The sequence below is a fragment of the Rattus norvegicus genome, chromosome 20 (genome assembly GCF_021556685.1).
Source record: "Rattus norvegicus strain SHRSP/BbbUtx chromosome 20, alternate assembly SHRSP_T2T, whole genome shotgun sequence".
NCBI lineage: Eukaryota > Metazoa > Chordata > Mammalia > Rodentia > Muridae > Rattus > Rattus norvegicus.
The window spans coordinates 23,262,918-23,282,300 of record NC_141553.1 but is presented as its reverse complement, the minus strand read 5'-3'; the positions used below and the strand labels follow the sequence as shown (position 1 = coordinate 23,282,300).

At 39.9% G+C, this 19,383-nt stretch overlaps 1 long non-coding RNA gene across 2 annotated transcripts in view; it reads left to right on the top strand.

The window, feature by feature from the left end:
* The window catches only part of LOC102552513 (uncharacterized), a 37,654-nt gene extending 18,500 nt beyond the window's left edge, over window positions 1-19,154 (top strand). Inside the window, exon 4 of one of the 2 annotated variants that reach the window (XR_015646011.1) lies at window positions 17,310-19,154. This is a non-coding gene — a long non-coding RNA (uncharacterized LOC102552513). Of the gene's footprint in view, window positions 1-3,473; window positions 3,972-17,309 lie in introns of those variants that run through there. The other variant, XR_015646012.1, reaches the window with a different exon arrangement.
* Window positions 19,155-19,383: the final 229 nt, after the last annotated feature.

Below are 19,383 nucleotides of genomic sequence, written 5' to 3'. Positions count from 1 at the left end.
TGTGTTTGAGGGGAAGGATTTGATCTATGGCAACTGGGAAAAAATGATTTTCCATAATAAACAATGAACAAACCATGAATAAAAGATAGAATGAGTAAATTTTGCATTTGGGGATTAAGCAATCACACATCTAGAGGTAGTGAGAGAGGTAAGTTCAGAATCATTTCTAGGGTGCTGATCTTTTGTGACCACTGAAGGGTTCCCATATTTCTGTTCAATCTCTAGATTCCTGGGAGAGAATTGCAGCCTCTAATCTTTCCACCTCAGTACCCACTCAGCCACAGCCCAGCACAGGGCACGGCACAGGTTCAGTAGAATGGGTGTTATTGTTCTAAGCCAAGGTGCCTCCTAATTTTGTGTTTGTCACAGTTGTTTACTCTCCTCAGGACTGATGTTACCTTTTGCTTGCTGAAAAGCATTTTATTGTGCACATTAGAGTCAGTGAGATGGCTGCATAGGTAGAAAGCATTTTCTATACACACCTGAGGACCTGGGATCAATTCTCAGATTATATAGTGGAGAGAGAGAACTGATCCCTGAGAGTTGTCCTCTGAGTTCCACATGTATGGTGTGACAAACAGGCCTTCTCTCTCTCTCTCTCTCTCTCTCTCTCTCACACACACACACACACACACACACACATTTTTTATCGCCATCATCACTACAACCATTATAATGACCATCATCATCACACCAAGACCATCACTATCACCACCACCACCACCACCATCATCATTTAGTTACATACAAGTTTTATTTGGAAGTTTTGCCATACAATCTTGACATAATGCAAATTCTGATGACTCATTATTGACTCAGACTTAGAAAGAATGAGAGAGCAGGTTCCAGTCAACAATACCCTGTCTGTAAAACACCGGGTGATTTAAACCCAGCATTAATGAAATGTGAGGATAATTCCGAACACGAAGTAGAAATGCAGTGACTGGACTGCACAATGACAGGCTCGGGAAGACAGGAAGACATAATGAGATGAGAATTTACATGAACAGCGCAAGATAATTTACCTAGGGAAAATCATCAGCCGCCGAGTTTTGAAATGAAAACCTCTTTCTTCTTTTGGAAATAAATAATGCTTAAAAAGAGCCTGGTTATGGTGGATAATAACTCTATATACGCACGCTTGGTAATGCTGTTGTGGAACAGACAATTGCTTTCCCGGGAGGATGAGCATAAAGGATCATTTCAAGCAGACATAGATGCACAGAGGAGAGAATGTGTCTTTAGCAGCCGTAGGAATACCTGATTCTGCTAGCTGTAACCAGAGCTGTCTCTATACAGAAAGAACACCTTAAGGTTTAAAAAAAAAGAGGTAATAAATATCCTAAAATGAATCAAAGCCCATTTAATTTGGAAAACCTTGAAAGCATTCAGAAAGAAGGTCATCCTGCCTGCTCCAGCACCATCAGCCTCTGGCAACCAGACAGAAACAGGAAAGATTATTGCTGGCACAGACACTGGCTACTGCTTACTGTGGGATCTGGCTTACACGGATCCATCAGCCCCTAAATCCCACAGCCCATCACAGGCATCGCTATTTTAATTGTGCCTATTTTACAGATAAATACACTGAGGCTTAGAAAAACCGAGAAAAATACAGCATTAAAGCGTTGAAGTAGCTACACGCTTGGTGTCAGGACCAGGTCTGATGTTTCATTCTTCATTGTTTTTAGTATGCCATTCTGCTGGGGATACTGTAAGTCCATTTGTTTCTCCTTGACTTCGAGATCCTCTATTAACTAGGTAGGAGGTCATCTGTTTTCGCTTTCATCTGATAGCTTTCAGAAATCCATTCATTACTGTCCTTCGAATTCTGAACTTTATACATCATGTCTGAGGACCCTGACTTTGATGTAAGCTAACCTTGACATTTTTTTCTCTCTCAGTCAGCTATCCCAATCCTCTCTGCAGCTACTCATGATTCTCAGTGGACCTTAAATATTATATTTCTAGAATAATTTTCAATTGATTCAAATGCATATTTACATCGCCATCCTCCCTTCAATACAATACTCCTCTATCTTTCTCCAACCCCGAGTCCAGTATCCTTCTGAGCACTGTGCTTAAGTTCTATGTGGCAGGATGAAGACAGAGCAAGTTAGGAAGTTAGTGGAGATTTTAAGAGCCAAAGATTGACATTCAAAAAGAACGATGCTAATCATAGAAAAAAAGTTAAAGTTTCAGTTTAATGTTAGAACCCATAGAATAAAAATCAGAAGGAAAAAAATATGTCAGTGTGAAGAGTTTGATTCACTGAGATCAGCTCTAAGATGCATTGACATTTGATGATCTAAAATTACCTATGTAAGCCTCTGCCATAGGGTGAAGAGCTACTACTGCTCTGACAGAGGAACACCCTGTGGTATCGGGATTGTCCATCTGGAGCTGGTTCTAGGTGTAAATTTTATTATAACTTCCGCATAAGGGATACGAGATATGAGGTCACCAAGGTGCATAGAGATGGAATACACCAGAATCTAATGACCTCGGCTCTATAGGAATGGCTACCTAAAGGAAGCCTACCCCAGGGAACAATATGAAAGCTGGGCTAGCTGAATGTTCGTGTCTTTTTCCAAGGCAATCCCATAGAAAGAAAAGCAATGATGAAGCCATCAGCTATCCTATAGCACACATGTTCCAGTGCCATTGAAAAATGTCCCACATCTGTGTCTTAATGCTGGCATCTGCTTCAAATTATCCTCAGATGAGCTCTACGGCTCTTGCCTAATTGGACACTATCAAAATGGCATGGCTGTTATTGCCTAGCTTCAAGCTGCCCTTTGTACAGGAGCCCTTGCTTTGAATAACTCTTCATTTTTACCTAGAGTTAATCTTACTATTGTAAGAAATTCTGCAGGTAGCCTATTCTAGTCTCTTGCGCAAAATAGCTTTTCCATAAAATTATTAGTTCTCATCTAAATTCTCATTGCCTACTAACTGGGGGATTTTTAAACCCGCAACTCCAAAAGCAGTTGGAAACAGTGTAATCAAACCTCCATGCATTCAGATCAGGGAATTGGAAATTTTTACCTAGCAAAGACCATTGCTATATGGTAAAACTGAAGTTCAGTCAAGTAAAACTGTTTTTTAAGGTCAAAGGCTGAACCAAAAGCAGAATACAATAGGGACATTCCTTTTTCGAGCACGGCCCCTCCATCAGCTATGGTGACCATTGGTTAATACCATCCAGGATCAGTAGAGCTGTGTGAAAGTCAAGCTGAGAGCTGAGTCTGCACTCTCCCTGATCATTCTTCATGATGAAACCTGACACAATGTCAAGACACAAGACACCAATGAATAATGTGGCCACAGACCACAAGCCAATGGCCTTGAGAAAACTCTTAGAGAATTTAAAGTTGACAGCCCAAAACAAGGTCTGTTTGTGATTTAATATACAGACAGTTCAAGAGATAGTTGGCACGGCTGATTTTTTTTTTTTTTTTTTTGTAAGACAGAGTTCATCAAGGCGATGAAGCAGACCAACCTTCAGGAGAGTGGTTCAATGTTAATGTGTCGTCATGGAGAGAAAGTCAAGACTGTGCAGCCCAAGTGCAATTAAATCAAATCACTTATATTATGAAAAGTACAAAAGTCTGAAGAATGGATGACACATCAGTTATGTTTCTAAATTTGAAAAAAAAAAAAGGAAAAGAATCAACTCTCTGCAGCTATTTCTTGAACCATGTAGCATAGAGGTGATAGGTGATAAGAATGCACTTCATGGTGAACTATCATGTGAAATAACTTTTGTATTGATGTCCATATTTTGGTGAGTGTGTTATCACTGGTCCTGAGCTGCAGGCAAGGTTCCACACTACTTCCAGACTTCCCCCTGCTGCGTTCCTAGGCTTTGCTTCGCTGACTCATTTTGAGTCTCACTTGTCTGTCCCCTAACCCTTTTCTAATTCAATCTCACTTCATCGAGTGATTAAACAATTAATCATAACTGCCCTAATTGGTTTGCCAGCCTCCAATTTACTCTCGAAACTCTCAGCTCACACTCTGCCTGGCGTCTCCGATATACTTTCGAAGTAAAACTCTCTCACACCATAATGTTGGGGGCGACCTTCAATTACCTTAATGCAAAACAAGCAAATGAAAAATTGCATCAAAGCGGTTTTTTTTTAATGTCTTAATCTTATTTATGTGACTCTGTGTGTACCACGCATGTGCAGGTATTCAGAGAGACCAGAAGAGGGCCGCTAATCCTCAAGGGCTGGAGTTAGCAGCAATTATGAAGTTAATATGGATGATGGGAACTGAGCTTGCGTCCTGGGGAGCAGCAGCGGCAGGTACTGCTGACTGCTAAGCCATCTCTCTAGCCGGAACCTGACAACTGTTGTAAGACTTCGTACCCTGGGCAAGCCAGACCCTGATGAAGCCACACTCCCAGCCTCATATCCAGGTTCTGCCTCGCGCACAATCCTTTATGCCATCCTGAGCTGCGTGCTGAGCAAACTAATCTCTCCTAATTATTTTTCTGCTAATTAAATTTACTAACTCATCCACCTGATGAACTTTACTCGTCCTTAATGAGCCAGCTTAAATATCAGCCCTTCTGAGCCACATTCTCTGACTCTCCAAGGCCCCATAATGCACTAGGAATTTTCCCACCCTTTTTACCTGCTGTGACTGCTCTTGCGATCAGTGTATCGCCACTCTCATTTGTTGAGCAAGTTCCTAGGAAGTAGAACCTAGACCTACTTGTCTTTTACCCCTGTGCCTTATTAAGTTATTCAATCCCAATGCTAATTTAATAATGAATTTAGCGGGTCAATATTTTATGCCCTTTCCAATAATCTCAGTGATTGAAAGAATTGTTAACAAATATCAGGATTTTTTTTTTTTTTGCTGTTGTTTTTTGGAGTTTGGTTATGATGATTCTCTGGTGAGTTCCTCACAGAAATAACAAAGAAAAAATGAAAATTTCAGAATAAAATCATAGTCACATTGCACTCAAAAATGACCACTAATACCATCACTTAAAAAAAAACTGCCAGAAACAGAAGATAAACCATGGCAGGTTTTGATTGATATATTGACATATTGATGTAGTCATGTATTCCAGTACCGATATATTGATATGTTGATATATTGATATATCTGAAAATTAGCAAAGCATGGCTTCGAATATGAGTAGTTAATCATATATCTATTGAATCTTACAGATGCCAACGAGAAAATGACCCTGTGAAAAATTTGCTGGGGTTGTCTTCATTTTACAGACAGAATTGAGACACAAAGAAATTAGGACATTAGGCAAATCCACAGTGGATCAGCTGCAAGCACACATGAACGCAACAGCCTCACCTCTTAATACCTTGAGGGTCTGTCTGCTGTAAGAGGAAAGTCTCCTCTACTCTGTAAGTCCCACCAGGCAAGAGGAAGATGTTGTTTGGGGGGGGGGAGAACCCATTTAGTAAAACTTGTCCAAGACAAGTTAAGGTATTTTTCTTCTTTCAGTAAAGTTTATTCCTATTGGAGATGAGAAAAAGGATGGAGAAGTTCTAGAATAAAAATCTATAAAATAAAACTTTACTTTCAATCAAGATATTACTTAATATAAAATCGCCCAATTGTAACTTTAAATCATGCTACTGTAATCCTGTACATAAAACTCCATTCTCACTCCTCAGGCATCAAGGCTCCTGGGTCAGATGTGGAGAAGGGTAGAGAGGAAACCCAGATTAGGAAAGCACAGAATAATTGATAGTGTGCCTGGCTCCACATCCTGAGGTCAAGAACTGGGCTGTGCCTGCCTGCCACAGCCTCTGCCTTCTAATGCAGAGGTATAGCCTAGATTGAAGGGTGAGAAATGTTTTCTTTGAGCTTGCCTACAGAGTCTGAGTGTGGGTGAAGACGGATGGCCCTTGGATCCTCACTTTGTAAGAGAAGTGTCCAAACAATGTGTAAGGCTTCATCAGGGCATAACATGCAGTTGCTCTCTCAAAACCACTTCACCATATGTGAAGGCACACTGGGGGTTGTTTTATGAATCTGATAATTGGCCATGTTAACCCTTTGGGTGATGGGATGTAACCCTCTCACTTGCTAGGTAAGTTCTCTGACACAGAAACCCCCATTTCCTCACTTATTTTGTTTATGAGATTTCTGAATACAAATTTGGGATGGAAATGAAAGAAAGTCTGAGCATTTACATTTTCTCCTAGTTACCAGAAGCAGGGCACTAAAGGGAGACAGTGAAAAATCTTGTTAAAAACTCTCCCTGCTTGCCCAAAGCGTTTGTTCCTCTCACTTTTCCATTTTAAGGCTGTATGGCATTAGCACCCACAGTTTCTTGAGTTATGAGATGTGCATGAGCCTAAGCTCTCTTGCTATGAGAATCTTGTGCATCAGGAGTAGCTTGTAGCATAGTAAAATGCATAGGGCATCAAATAAATGCATTTGGGATTAACACAGACTCTGTAGAAAGTGTAAGTTAATGCCTCTGCTTCAAGTAGCTTCATGGAAGACTGAAGTTATAAATCACAGAACACATGAGACAGAGCATGTCTTTCTTATTTGTAAAGCCTCGAGACATCACCTCAATATTTATGAGCTCAAGATCAGTAGATATTGCAATCTTCCACTCTTTTTCCCTGCAGAGTAATTGCTGGCACAAATCGCTACTACAAAGCGAATGTAATTATACTTTAATTTTTCTACTGTATGTATGTATGTATGCCTATTTAAAAAATAATAACAAACTAACCACATATTCTACTTTTAGCAATAGGACAAAATTTATTCTCTGCAAAATAGTAAAGAAGTAAAGTATCATATAGATAGATTTATTAACAGGACCTATATTCTTCCATTTGTGCACATCTAATTATTATTAAGCCTCATGAGGCTGCCGAACAATTTTGCAAGGAGAATAATTTTGATATTTTCTTTCTTCACATTTATTACTATATATAAGTCAAAGTGGCCATATTAATAACTGTGCTCCAATAAGGTTATGATTAAGTATTTTAAATGTATATGTTATTAAGGAAAATTACTTTCTCTGATGGTATTTCTAGGTGACCTCATAATACTATAGTCTACATTATTACTCAGAATGGAGACTAGTTAAATTAACCACTGTAATTTTTAACATTGGAATTTGTGGATCATTTATCATAAGGATAAATGTGGATCATGATTGAGTGGATCCTTGTAAAATATATATTTAAGTGAGTTCCCAATGCAATTGGTAATGGTCAAACTAGCAGTTTTTTGACCCCCCTCAGTTTAGTGTATAATGATGTTTCTTTTTTATGGAATTATTCACCAAAACATTCTCGGCTATTTTATAGAAGTTATCATATTCCAGGATCATTCACATGGATTCAGCAATAATTAGTTTCCTTGGGAGGAAAGTCTGATTGATTCACATCCAAGATGACTCTCAGATGCAATTTTTGTTGTATTTTAGGGTATTTGGGATAGTCTGGCAGCAACCTTATAAGATAGATAGTGGGAACAGGCTGGCAGTATGAACCAGGCAAAATAAGCAGTTAGATGACCCTCTGCCTACCTCACTAGGGGGATCTCCATCTGGAGACCATCCTCAGAGTGCATATATGTCTTGTTGATTTTTCTTCCTGTATACAAGGAGGTGGTTTTGTTATGGTAAATTCACACCAAAGACGGAAAAACTACGCCTGTGCTATAGCATCATTGTCTCCCAAAACGTCTCTGGACCAGAGTGAATGAGACTGTAGTGTTAACCCTATGAGATGCTCAGTATGTCATATGTCTATTCTTAATTCCATAGCTACATCTGTCCCTTGCAATATACTACAAAGATTGTGGCCACTTCTTACTCATTAGAGTTGGGATGGAGAAGGTAGGAAGAACATAACATACCTACTTAATATGTCATCTCTTGCTCCAAACATCGTCCTCCAGGCCCCTCAATGTTCTTCCTGTGGTGGAATTTTGGGCATCTAAAATCTCCCTGTCCCTCACACCATCACTGACTCTCAACCTCACTTACACAACTCTCTAATCATTGTGAGTCGCATTGTAAATGCTTCACTCTATCCCTCTGGCCTCTTTCTCTCCTTACTCTGTCTGTCCTACCCTAGGACTCTAAGGAATTCTCTGTCCTGTATCCCTCAAATATCAGTCTCCCTGTAGTATCAACCTTGAGAATATGCAGTTTGAAATATCTCTCTTAAAAATGTGGTTAACATTTCAATCGCCTGGCAGATTTCATAAATCAAAGATTGGTAGCCACAGAACATGGTTTTATCTTGGGGAGCAAAGCATAATCAAATAGCGCTTTATATTTTTAATGAAAACATATCATTCTGGGTGAGGTAACTCAGTCCCAAATGGATATGCATGATATGTGCTCACTAATAAGTGGATATTAGCCAACAAAAGGTACAGAATACCTAGGACACCATCCACAGAACTCAAGAGGGTTAACAATCTAAAGGGCCCAAGTGAGGATGTCTCAATCCCACTTGCGTGGGAGAAAAAAGTAATCACCGGGGGTGGGGGTAATCTGGGTAGGAGAGGGGTCAGGGATGGGAAAGGGGAACATGATTAGGTATTAGTGGGGGAAACAGGAGGGAAGCCCTGAGGCCCACAGAAAGAATGGAAAGAGGTAACCTTGGGAAATAGGAGGTGGGGGGAACCCTCCAAAATGTAGTAGAGGCCTGGGATGTGAGAGACTCTCAGGACTCAGAGGAAGGGGCCTCAGATGAAATGCCCAACAGTGGGGAGAGGGAACTTGTAGAGCTCACCTCCAGTAGAAATATAGGGCATTAAATGGAGAAATGGGGTTGCCATCTCATAAGCAAAAACTCTGACACATAATTGTTCCTGTCTAAAAGAACTGCAGGGATGAAAGTAGAGAAGAGAGTAAGGGGAAAGGTGTTCCAGTTACCAGACCAACTTGTGATCTAGTTCAAAAGGAAACTGCAAGACCTGACACTATTACTGATGCTATGGTGTGCTTACAAACAGGAGCCTAGAATGGCTTCCCTCTGAGAGGCCCAACAAGCAGATGAAGTCAGATGCAGATATTTACACGCAACCAATGGACAGAAGCTGGGGAACCCTGTGGTTGAACTAGGGAAAGGCTGGAAGAAGCTGAAGAGGAGGTCAACCCCATAGGAAGACCAGCAGTCTGAACGAACCTGGACCTAGAGATCTCTCAGACACTGAGCCACCAACCAGGCAGCATGCACTAGCTGATTCAAGGTCCCTGACACATATACAGCAGAGGCTGCCTGGTCTGGCTTCAGTGAGAGAAGAGGCACCTAACCCTGGAGAAACTTGAAGGCCCGGGGAGTGGGGAGGTCTGGTTGGATGGGTAGGGCTGTGGGAGGTATCCCCTTGGAGACAGGGGAGGGAGGAAAATGGGATGAGGAACTGTCGGAGGGTAGACTGGATGGGAATAATGACTGGGCTGTAAAAAAAAAGATGAACAAAAATTTTTTTTGTATTTTATTAATCTTTTATTTGTGTAGTTCACAGACATTAAAAAAAACTTGATTTAATGTTTATTCTTTCATTAACTTCCTTTTAGATCAGACCATTCTGGTTTTTTGAATGTATACACACTTCTTGTATTGATTGTTATTATTTTTTTTTATTAACTTGAGTATTTCTTATATACATTTCGAATGTTATTCCCTTTCCCGGTTTCCGGGCAAACATCCCCCACCCTCCTCCCCTTCCTTATGGGTGTTCCCCTCCCAACCCTCTCCCCATTGCCGCCCTCCCCCCATAGACTAGTTCACTGGGGGTTCAGTCTTAGCAGGACCCAGGGCTTCCCCTTCCACTGGTGCTCTTACTAGGATATTCATTGCTACCTATGGGGTCAGAGTCCAGGGTCAGTCCATGTATAGTCTTTAGGTAGTGGCTTAGTCCCTGGAAGCTCTGGTTGCTTGGCATTGTTGTACTTTTGGGGTCTCGAGCCCCTTCCAGCTCTTCCAGTTCTTTCTCTGATTCCTTCAACAGGGGACCTATTCTCAGTTCAGTGGTTTGCTGCTGGCATTCGCCTCTGTATTTGCTGTATTCTGGCTGTGTCTCTCAGGAGCGATCTACATCCGGCTCCTGTCGGTCTGCACTTCTTTGCTTCATCCATCTTGTCTAATTGGGTGGCTGTATATGTATGGGCCACATGTGGGGCAGGCTCTGAATGGGTGTTCCTTCAGTCTCTGTTTTAATCTTTGCCTCTCCCTTCCCTGCCAAGGGTATTCTTTTTCCTCATTTAAAGAAGGAGTGAAGCATTCACATTTTGATCATCCGTCTTGAGTTTCCTTTGTTCTAGGGATCTAGGGTAATTCAAGCATTTGGGCTAATAGCCACTTATCAATGAGTGCATACCATGTATGTCTTTCTGTGATTGGGTTAGCTCACTCAGGATGATATTTTCCAGTTCCAACCATTTGCCTACGAATTTCATAAACTCGTTGTTTTTGATAGCTGAGTAATATTCCATTGTGTAGATGTACCACATTTTCTGTATCCATTCCTCTGTTGAAGGGCATCTGGGTTCTTTCCAGCTTCTGGCTATTATAAATAAGGCTGCGATGAACATAGTGGAGCACGTGTCTCTTTTATATGTTGAGGCATCTTTTGGGTATATGCCCAAGAGAGGTATAGCTGGGTCCTCAGGCAGTTCAATGTCTAATTTTCTGAGGAACCTCCAGACTGATTTCCAGAATGGTTTTACCAGTCTGCAATCCCACCAACAATGGAGGAGTGTTCCTCTTTCTCCACATCCTCGCCAGCATCTGCTGTCACCTGAGTTTTTGATCTTAGCCATTCTCACTGGTGTGAGGTGAAATCTCAGGGTTGTTTTGATTTGCATTTCCCTTATGACTAAAGATGTTGAACATTTCTTTAGGTGTTTCTCAGCCATTCGGCATTCCTCAGCTGTGAATTCTTTGTTTAGCTCTGAACCCCATTTTTTAATAGGGTTATTTGTTTCCCTGCGGTCTAACTTCTTGAGTTCTTTGTATATTTTGGATATAAGGCCTCTATCTGTTGTAGGATTGGTAAAGATCTTTTCCCAATCTGTTGGTTGCCGTTTTGTCCTAACCACAGTGTCCTTTGCCTTACAGAAGCTTTGCAGTTTTATGAGATCCCATTTGTCGATTCTTGATCTTAGAGCATAAGCCATTGGTGTTTTGTTCAGGAAATTTTTTCCAGTGCCTATGTGTTCCAGATGCTTCCCTAGTTTTTCTTCTATTAGTTTGAGTGTGTCCGGTTTGATGTGGAGGTCCTTGATCCACTTGGACTTAAGCTTTGTACAGGGTGATAAGCATGGGTCGATCTGCATTCTTCTACATGTTGACCTCCAGTTGAACCAGCACCATTTGCTGTAAATGCTATCTTTTTCCCATTGGATGGTTTTGGCTCCTTTGTCAAAAATCAAGTGACCATAGGCGTGTGGGTTCATTTCTGGGTCTTCAATTCTATTCCATTGGTCTATCTGTCTGTCTCTGTACCAATACCATGCAGTTTTTATCACTATTGCTCTGTAATACTGCTTGAGTTCAGGGATAGTGATTCCCCCTGAAGTCCTTTTATTGTTGAGGATAGCTTTAGCTATCCTGGGTTTTTTGTTATTCCAGATGAATTTGCAAATTGTTCTGTCTAACTCTTTGAAGAATTGGATTGGTATTTTGATGGGGATTGCATTGAATCTGTAGATTGCTTTTGGTAAAATGGCCATTTTTACTATATTAATCCTGCCAATCCATGAGCATGGGAGATCTTTCCATCTTCTGAGGTCTTCTTCAATTTCTTTCCTCAGTGTCTTGAAGTTCTTATTGTACAGATCTTTTACTTGCTTGGTTAAAGTCACACCGAGGTACTTTATATTATTTGGGTCTATTATGAAGGGTGTCGTTTCCCTAATTTCTTTCTCGGCTTGTTTCTCTTTTGTATAGAGGAAGGCAACTGATTTATTTGAGTTAATTTTATACCCAGCCACTTTGCTGAAGTTGTTTATCAGCTTTAGTAGTTCTCTGGTGGAACTTTTGGGATCACTTAAATATACTATCATGTCATCTGCAAATAGTGATATTTTGACCTCTTCTTTTCCAATCTGTATCCCCTTGATCTCCTTTTGTTGTCTGATTGCTCTGGCTAGAACTTCAAGAACTATATTGAATAAGTAGGGAGAGAGTGGGCAGCCTTGTCTAGTCCCTGATTTTAGTGGGATTGCTTCAAGTTTCTCTCCATTTAGTTTAATGTTAGCAACTGGTTTGCTGTATATGGCTTTTACTATGTTTAGGTATGGGCCTTGAATTCCTATTCTTTCCAGGACTTTTATCATGAAGGGGTGTTGAATTTTGTCAAATGATTTCTCAGCATCTAATGAAATGATCATGTGGTTCTGTTCTTTCAGTTTGTTTATATAATGGATCACGTTGATGGTTTTCCGTATATTAAACCATCCCTGCATGCCTGGGATGAAGCCTACTTGATCATGGTGGATGATTGTTTTGATGTGCTCTTGAATTCGGTTTGCCAGAATTTTATTGAGTATTTTTGCGTCGATATTCATAAGGGAAATTGGTCTGAAGTTCTCTTTCTTTGTTGTGTCTTTGTGTGGTTTAGGTATAAGAGTAATTGTGGCTTCGTAGAAGGAATTCGGTAGGGCTCCATCTGTTTCAATTTTGTGGAATAGTTTGGATAATATTGGTATGAGGTCTTCTATGAAGGTTTGATAGAATTCTGCACTAAACCCGTCTGGACCTGGGCTCTTTTTGGTTGGGAGCCCTTTAATGACTGCTTCTATTTCCTTAGGAGTTATGGGGTTGTTTAACTGGTTTATCTGTTCCTGATTTAAATTCGATACCTGGTATCTGTCTAGGAAATTGTCCATTTCCTTCAGATTTTCAAATTTTGTTGAATATAGATTTTTATAGTAAGATCTGATGATTTTTTGAATTTCCTCTGAATCTGTAGTTATGTCTCCCTTTTCATTTCTGATATTGTTAATTTGGACACACTCTCTGTGTCCTCTCGTTAGTCTGGCTAAGGGTTTATCTATCTTGTTGATTTTCTCAAAGAACCAACTTTTGGTTCTGTTGATTCTTTCTATGGTCCTTTTTGTTTCTACTTGGTTGATTTCAGCTCTGAGTTTGATTATTTCCTGCCTTCTACTCCTCCTGGGTGTATTTGCTTCTTTTTGTTCTAGAGCTTTTAGGTGTGCTGTCAAGCTGCTGACATATGCTCTTTCCTGTTCCTTTCTGCAGGCACTCAGCGCTATGAGTTTTCCTCTTAGCACAGCTTTCATTGTGTCCCATAAGTTTGGGTATGTTGTACCTTCATTTTCATTAAAATATAAAAAGTTTTTAATTTCTTTCTTTATTTCTTCCTTGACCAGGTTATCATTGAGTAGAGCATTGTTCAATTTCCACGTATATGTGGGCATTCTTCCCTTACTGTTATTAAAGACCAGTTTTAGGCCGTGGTGGTCCGATAGCACGCATGGGATTATTTCTATCTTTCTGTACCTGTTGAGGCCCGTTTTTTGACCAATTATATGGTCAATTTTGGAGAAAGTACCATGAGGAGCTGAGAAGAAGGTATATCCTTTTGCTTTAGGATAGAATGTTCTATAAATATCCGTTAAGTCCATTTGGCTCATGACTTCTCTTAGTCTGTCGACATCACTGTTTAGTTTCTGTTTCCATGATCTGTCCATTGATGAGAGTGGGGTGTTGAAATCTCCCACTATTATTGTGTGAGGTGCAATGTGTGTTTTGAGCTTCAGTAAGGTTTCTTTTACGTATGTAGGTGCCCTTGTATTTGGGGCATAGATATTTAGGATTGAGAGTTCATCTTGGTAGATTTTTCCTTTGATGAATATGAAGTGTCCTTCCTTATCTTTTTTGATGACTTTTAGTTGGAAATTAATTTTATTTGATATTAGAATGGCTACTCCAGCTTGCTTCTTCTGACCATTTGCTTAAAAGTAGTTCATAGCCCCAGCTCCGAAAAAAAGAAAAAAAAGTAGTTCATAGAAACATATACATGTACTTCAAAATTTGAGTATTTTTGTTTCATTTCACTTTACCTTGCCTCAAAATTAATTCTATTATTTAATTACGTGTTAAAGGAGCATATCAACTTTTATTCATCAATTTTCCATATTGGTCAATTCAAGCTACTACTCAAATACAGAGTAATAACTGAATATGTTATTTAAAGTCCTCTAGAATGAATCTGATAGAATGAATATGTACTGAAGTTGGTTTGGTTTTGTTTTTTGTTTTTGTTTTTTTTTTTTTTAGATTAGCTTAAAGAGGCGGTTGGAATAGTCTAACAATGTCACACATAACAGGAAAGAATTTGTGGCACATACACCAACTAGATGAATCAATTTGAATAAATATTTATTTTAAAAAAGAAAACATAGACGGTAAAGTTTTGCGTGTGTGTATGCAACTGTGTGTGTGTCTATGTGGGTATCTGTGTATATGAGAACATGTGTGTGTGTGTTTGCATGTGTCAGTTTGTGCATGTGTTAAAAAACACACTTAAAGTTTGCTGATAATGTTTGACTTTTAGTGAGAGGGCACCCCTGAGCTTTCGCTTTCCATTCGTTGTACACGGCTGTGTCTCACTAGCCAGCTTCATGTTAATGTACTGAAATGTCTGAGGAAAGTTCCTGAGTTTTGCCTCATGGTTGAAGAAACAAAGGCTTGGCATCTGCATCAGTTCAGTTCTGAGGAGGGCAAAAGATGGTGGTAGTAGGAAATACATGTCCAAGAGAGTTACTTACTTTCCAAACCAGACCAGAAAGAGAGGAAGGGACTAGGAGCCCACAGTCTCTGTGGAGATCTTGTCTCCACTGGGCAGACTTCCTACTCATCTCTTAAAGGGCTACAGGATCCCTCACTGCCATCACTGTGGGAGCCAAAGTGTTACACAAGGAACTTACTGTGGGGCTTTATCCATAGCGTAGCACTTATATTTCCATGTGCTATATTTTGCTTCAATTATATAAAATATTAATTGTATATTGAAGTTTCAATATAAACTTATATTGAAGTTTTAGAAATTTAAAATCTATAATGTGTAATCAAAAACTGCTACAATATAATATTTAGAAAATAAATGGACTGCATTACTAGCTGAGAGAAAATCTGGAAACAAACAATACTCAGAAAAAAGTTTATATATCTATTTAAAAACATTTTTATTTTTTAAAGATTTACTTATTTTATTTTGTATATGGCTATTTTGCATATATGCATATGCATATCTCCTGGAGCTAGAGTTACAGACAGTTTAAAAGATGCTGGGTGCTGGGATCTGAACCCAGGTCCTTTGGGGGAGCAGCTAGTGCTTCCAGACAGAGTCATCTCTCCAGCCCCTTTAAATTAATATCACTCCAAAGACAGACCAGTTCTGGACAACTGGCATGAAGATGACCTTTGCAGTAGATGACTAGGATGCCATAGAACAATGAACAGAAGGAAGAAATGGTGGTACTGACTCAGGACCAACAAGCCTTTGGGGAAGAAGAGCCAAGATCCGTGAAGGAAGTGCTGACTGATGTCAGTGTTGTGTGGTCCACAGTCATGGTTTGGAAGCTCTACAATGAGACTGGGTCTACAGCCAGTGTCTTGGCACCCCTTTGGTCTTTGGCACAAGGGTCATACAGTTCTGGGTCATCAAAAAAAACCAAATAAACAACAACAAAATAACTCAAGAAAAAGAAAGAAAGAGAGAGAGGAGAGGGAGGGAGGGAGAGAGAGGGAGGGAGGGAGAGAGAGAGAGAGAGAGAAGGAAAGAAGGAAGGAAGGAAGGAAGGAAGGAAGGAAGGAAGGAAGGAAGGAAGGAAAGAAGAGAAGTGAGATATACAAGTTGGAAAGATATCGGACAGGGTATTCGGGTTAGAAAATTAGTATTACAGAGGAGCCCTGCTCTGCAAAGAAAAAGCAAAGTGAATACTACCAGTGTTTCTTGAGATTGGAGATAAAGGAGACTTGGTGAGGAAGGTGTGATGGGCAAGAGGGATATCTGTGCAACTCCAAATGAAAGTTTCAAGTGCAAAATACCATCTGTGTGTCTAGGAAAGAGATGGAATACCAGAAATGTCTGGAACATCGTATTAAGATGGTATTTAAAATTGGGGTGGGGTGGGGTGGAGGGAGGGGTTCATATTAAGATCTGGTAGAGAAGACAGGCAGAAAGGAAAATCTAGTAAATGGGAAGAAATTAGTATATCTCAGAAATAAAGACAGTAGGTGACTTTGATATTGCCATTCTTTAAGTAGGACATCAAGAGTTTCCATCATTGGTAAGCAGGGGATAAACTAACAGTGATAAAGTTTTGACGGAGAGTCCCATCCCTCACAGCATGAGGGATGACCCAGAGAATCCTTCCCCAGTAACCTGGACGTTTGAGGTGCCAGGGGAGGCTTGGGAGTTGAGATGAAAAACCTGGAAGGGTGTGAGCTCTGCTGATTTACACTTAAACTATGCCTGAAGACATAGGGGAAAGGGAGGTTTCATGGAAGGCTGTCTCTGCTAGGCTGCAGGGAAAGAAAGGTGCGGTCCTCTGATCAGAGGTGGACTGCCCAAAGAACGGGACTCATTTTATGTTGACTCGCATTCAGAATGCTCTCTCAAAGTTTCAAGCCAAATTATTAACTTTAACAGTTGACTTGCCACCCGTAGAAAGTTACTGGTTCCCTGGGTTTTTTTTCTCAATTGTTTTATATTTTATCAGAAACTAAATGGCACTCTTTAGAAATCACTCAACCCCAAATGAGAACTTTCCCTCTTCTCCTGTTACCATCGTGCCCACTCAACTTCTGTTCCTACATACAGTTTTGTCTCCCGTGAGACCAGAATGTACCCCAAACTATTTCATCCTTCCTTTTTAAATAGTAAACAAACCCATCTCCAATGTCAATGATAACAATTATTTTATTATTATTACTAGCATATTATTATTATCATTATTATTATTATTATTATTAGCAGCAGCAACACTAGCAGTAGTAGCTGTAGTAGTAATAGGATAATTTCTTAATTCATTACGTACACTGTAGTATCTACTGAGTTATACCTGCTCAAAATGTGAAATGAATGGATCTTACATTTTTTGAGGTTAGGATGAAATGAACGTGAGAAATGCATGAGGAAAAAGAAATACACGAAATAATTAAAACAGAGACACAACTGTGTTAAACATACAGAGACACCAGTATAAAAGAGATCTGACTCCATGTAGCAGAAGTTAGGGAACAGACATTAAACTGAAGTCCATGCGACAGTACGTAGCTTATTCTTCATCCTTTTCTACTTCCCAGGTACCAGGGAGCTGTGCTGCATACTGCTTCTTTGTTGGCAAACTCCGCTGAAACAGATATACAAAAAGAAGTGATTTCATGCGTGCATAAAATACAGAGGACACACTAACCACCTGGAAAGACTCATCTGGAATGCGGCTGATGTGCAATTCGAGACCCAAGTTTACCTTTGGTGATAATAGAGAGACCCAATGGAAGAACATGATCTCATCTACTAGGCATTGACATTTATCGGAATGCACAGATCCATAGGTCACTTGGTACAATCCAATTCTCTCCCAATTTTTATAAGAAAAGCAGACACTTTGGTTAAAGACGGCAAAGGCCCTATTTTGCGTTTACTCTCATATCGATGGCTTTGGTGATGCGTTTCAGTTGTTCCTTTAAACACACCAAGCATTATTCCTGCGCTTAGTTATGCGAAGCTACAAAGGTAAGTAGATGTCAGCACTACTTCGACTCAATAGTTAATTTGATAGGGAAGAACAAGAGAAGCTAAATCAATTTAATGGCAGCTAATAGGATCAGGCACCTACTGAGAACCTTATGGCCCAAGGATCTTTTAAAACATATGCAGGCAAGGAACTTCACAGTTAGATAAAATGTCAAAGTAATAAAGTTAAAAGAAAAAAAAAGGAAACACTCCAAAACTCATATACAGGCTGGCGAGATGACTGAGTTGGAAATAAAGGTTGCCGCCAAGTCAGATGACCTGAGGCCAATCTGCAGGACCCACGTGGCAAATAGAGAGACCTGAATCCTGAAAGCTGTCCTCTAACTTCCATTCATGCAAGGGGCCACATGCACATGATGAGCACATCTGTGAACATGCACACATATACACAACACACACAGCCAATAATAATATTTTAAAAGATACAAACTCTGACATCAATGCTTTTTATAGCAATGCAAATGAATTGTCTCTACAGAGAATTTAGGTTTATGCAAATCCAATTTTTTAATTTGGATTTAATTTGATGGTTCCCATATTAATCATTGAGTTCTTTAAAACTTTAACTCCTGTTTGTTTCCTACTTGTCTGGGAGTCATATTCTTTGCTTCTTGAAAAGATCATATGTTATAAGGATCAACCTTCTCCTCAGAGGACAGACATGGCAGCCCCCACAGATGAGGTTCTATGGGAAACTCAGCATCAAGTCTTTTGAATCGTTGATTTAGAGCAAGAATGTTTGAACCTCTCTAGCAATTAGGCCACAATCCAGAGAATGCAGGTGGCTACTAGAGAGGAAGAAGAAATTAAATCAATTATGTCATAGAGCCTCCAACAGGAACACAGACCAGCCTGCACCAGCCAAATGGGGGTCCTTTTCAGAAGCCTGACCTCCAGAACTATAAAGTAACAAACGCATGTTGTCTTCAGAAACCAGACTTTGCAGTAACTTGTTACAACTAATTAGTTACCTACTGTTCTACTAGTCTATTGGGAAACTAACCCCTGAGCCCATGGCAGACATAAATAGCTAATGACATAATATAATATATGAGATGATACAACAACCCAAGGTATAAATCGCCCACATTCAATCTGCTTGTTATTTCCTGTGAAAGTCTAAGGAAATGTCATTCACAGATCTTCGACACTTCAGCTACAGTTGTAACCTGAATTTAAAAACACCTCCTTGGTCTCCTATACACTGATCTCACAGTTTGGCCCTGGAGCTATGATAGAATCAGATCTCCCATTTTGATTCTAGCTTACTCCCAGGTAATGGAGCTTCTAGGGACCCTTTATTTAGCCACTCCTACCTGGTGTCCTATCTTTTGTCTGTGTTCCAGGCTCCCATTTTTGTAGCACATAAAGATAAAAGTTCCTTTTGAGTGATAAGGACTACTGCTGCTTATTTCTATTGGTTTCATGATCTGACCATGTGAGGATTTCTATAATGACCTCATGGGTCATAGAGATCATATTTCCACTGGGTACAAGATGGCAGAGACCACTCTTAGTTGGCCAGTTTTCCTGCCTATCTAATTAGGTATTTTGAACTCAAATCAACTGGGCATTTATAGCTACTAAAATAAAAATATTTGGGAATTGGGGAGATGACTC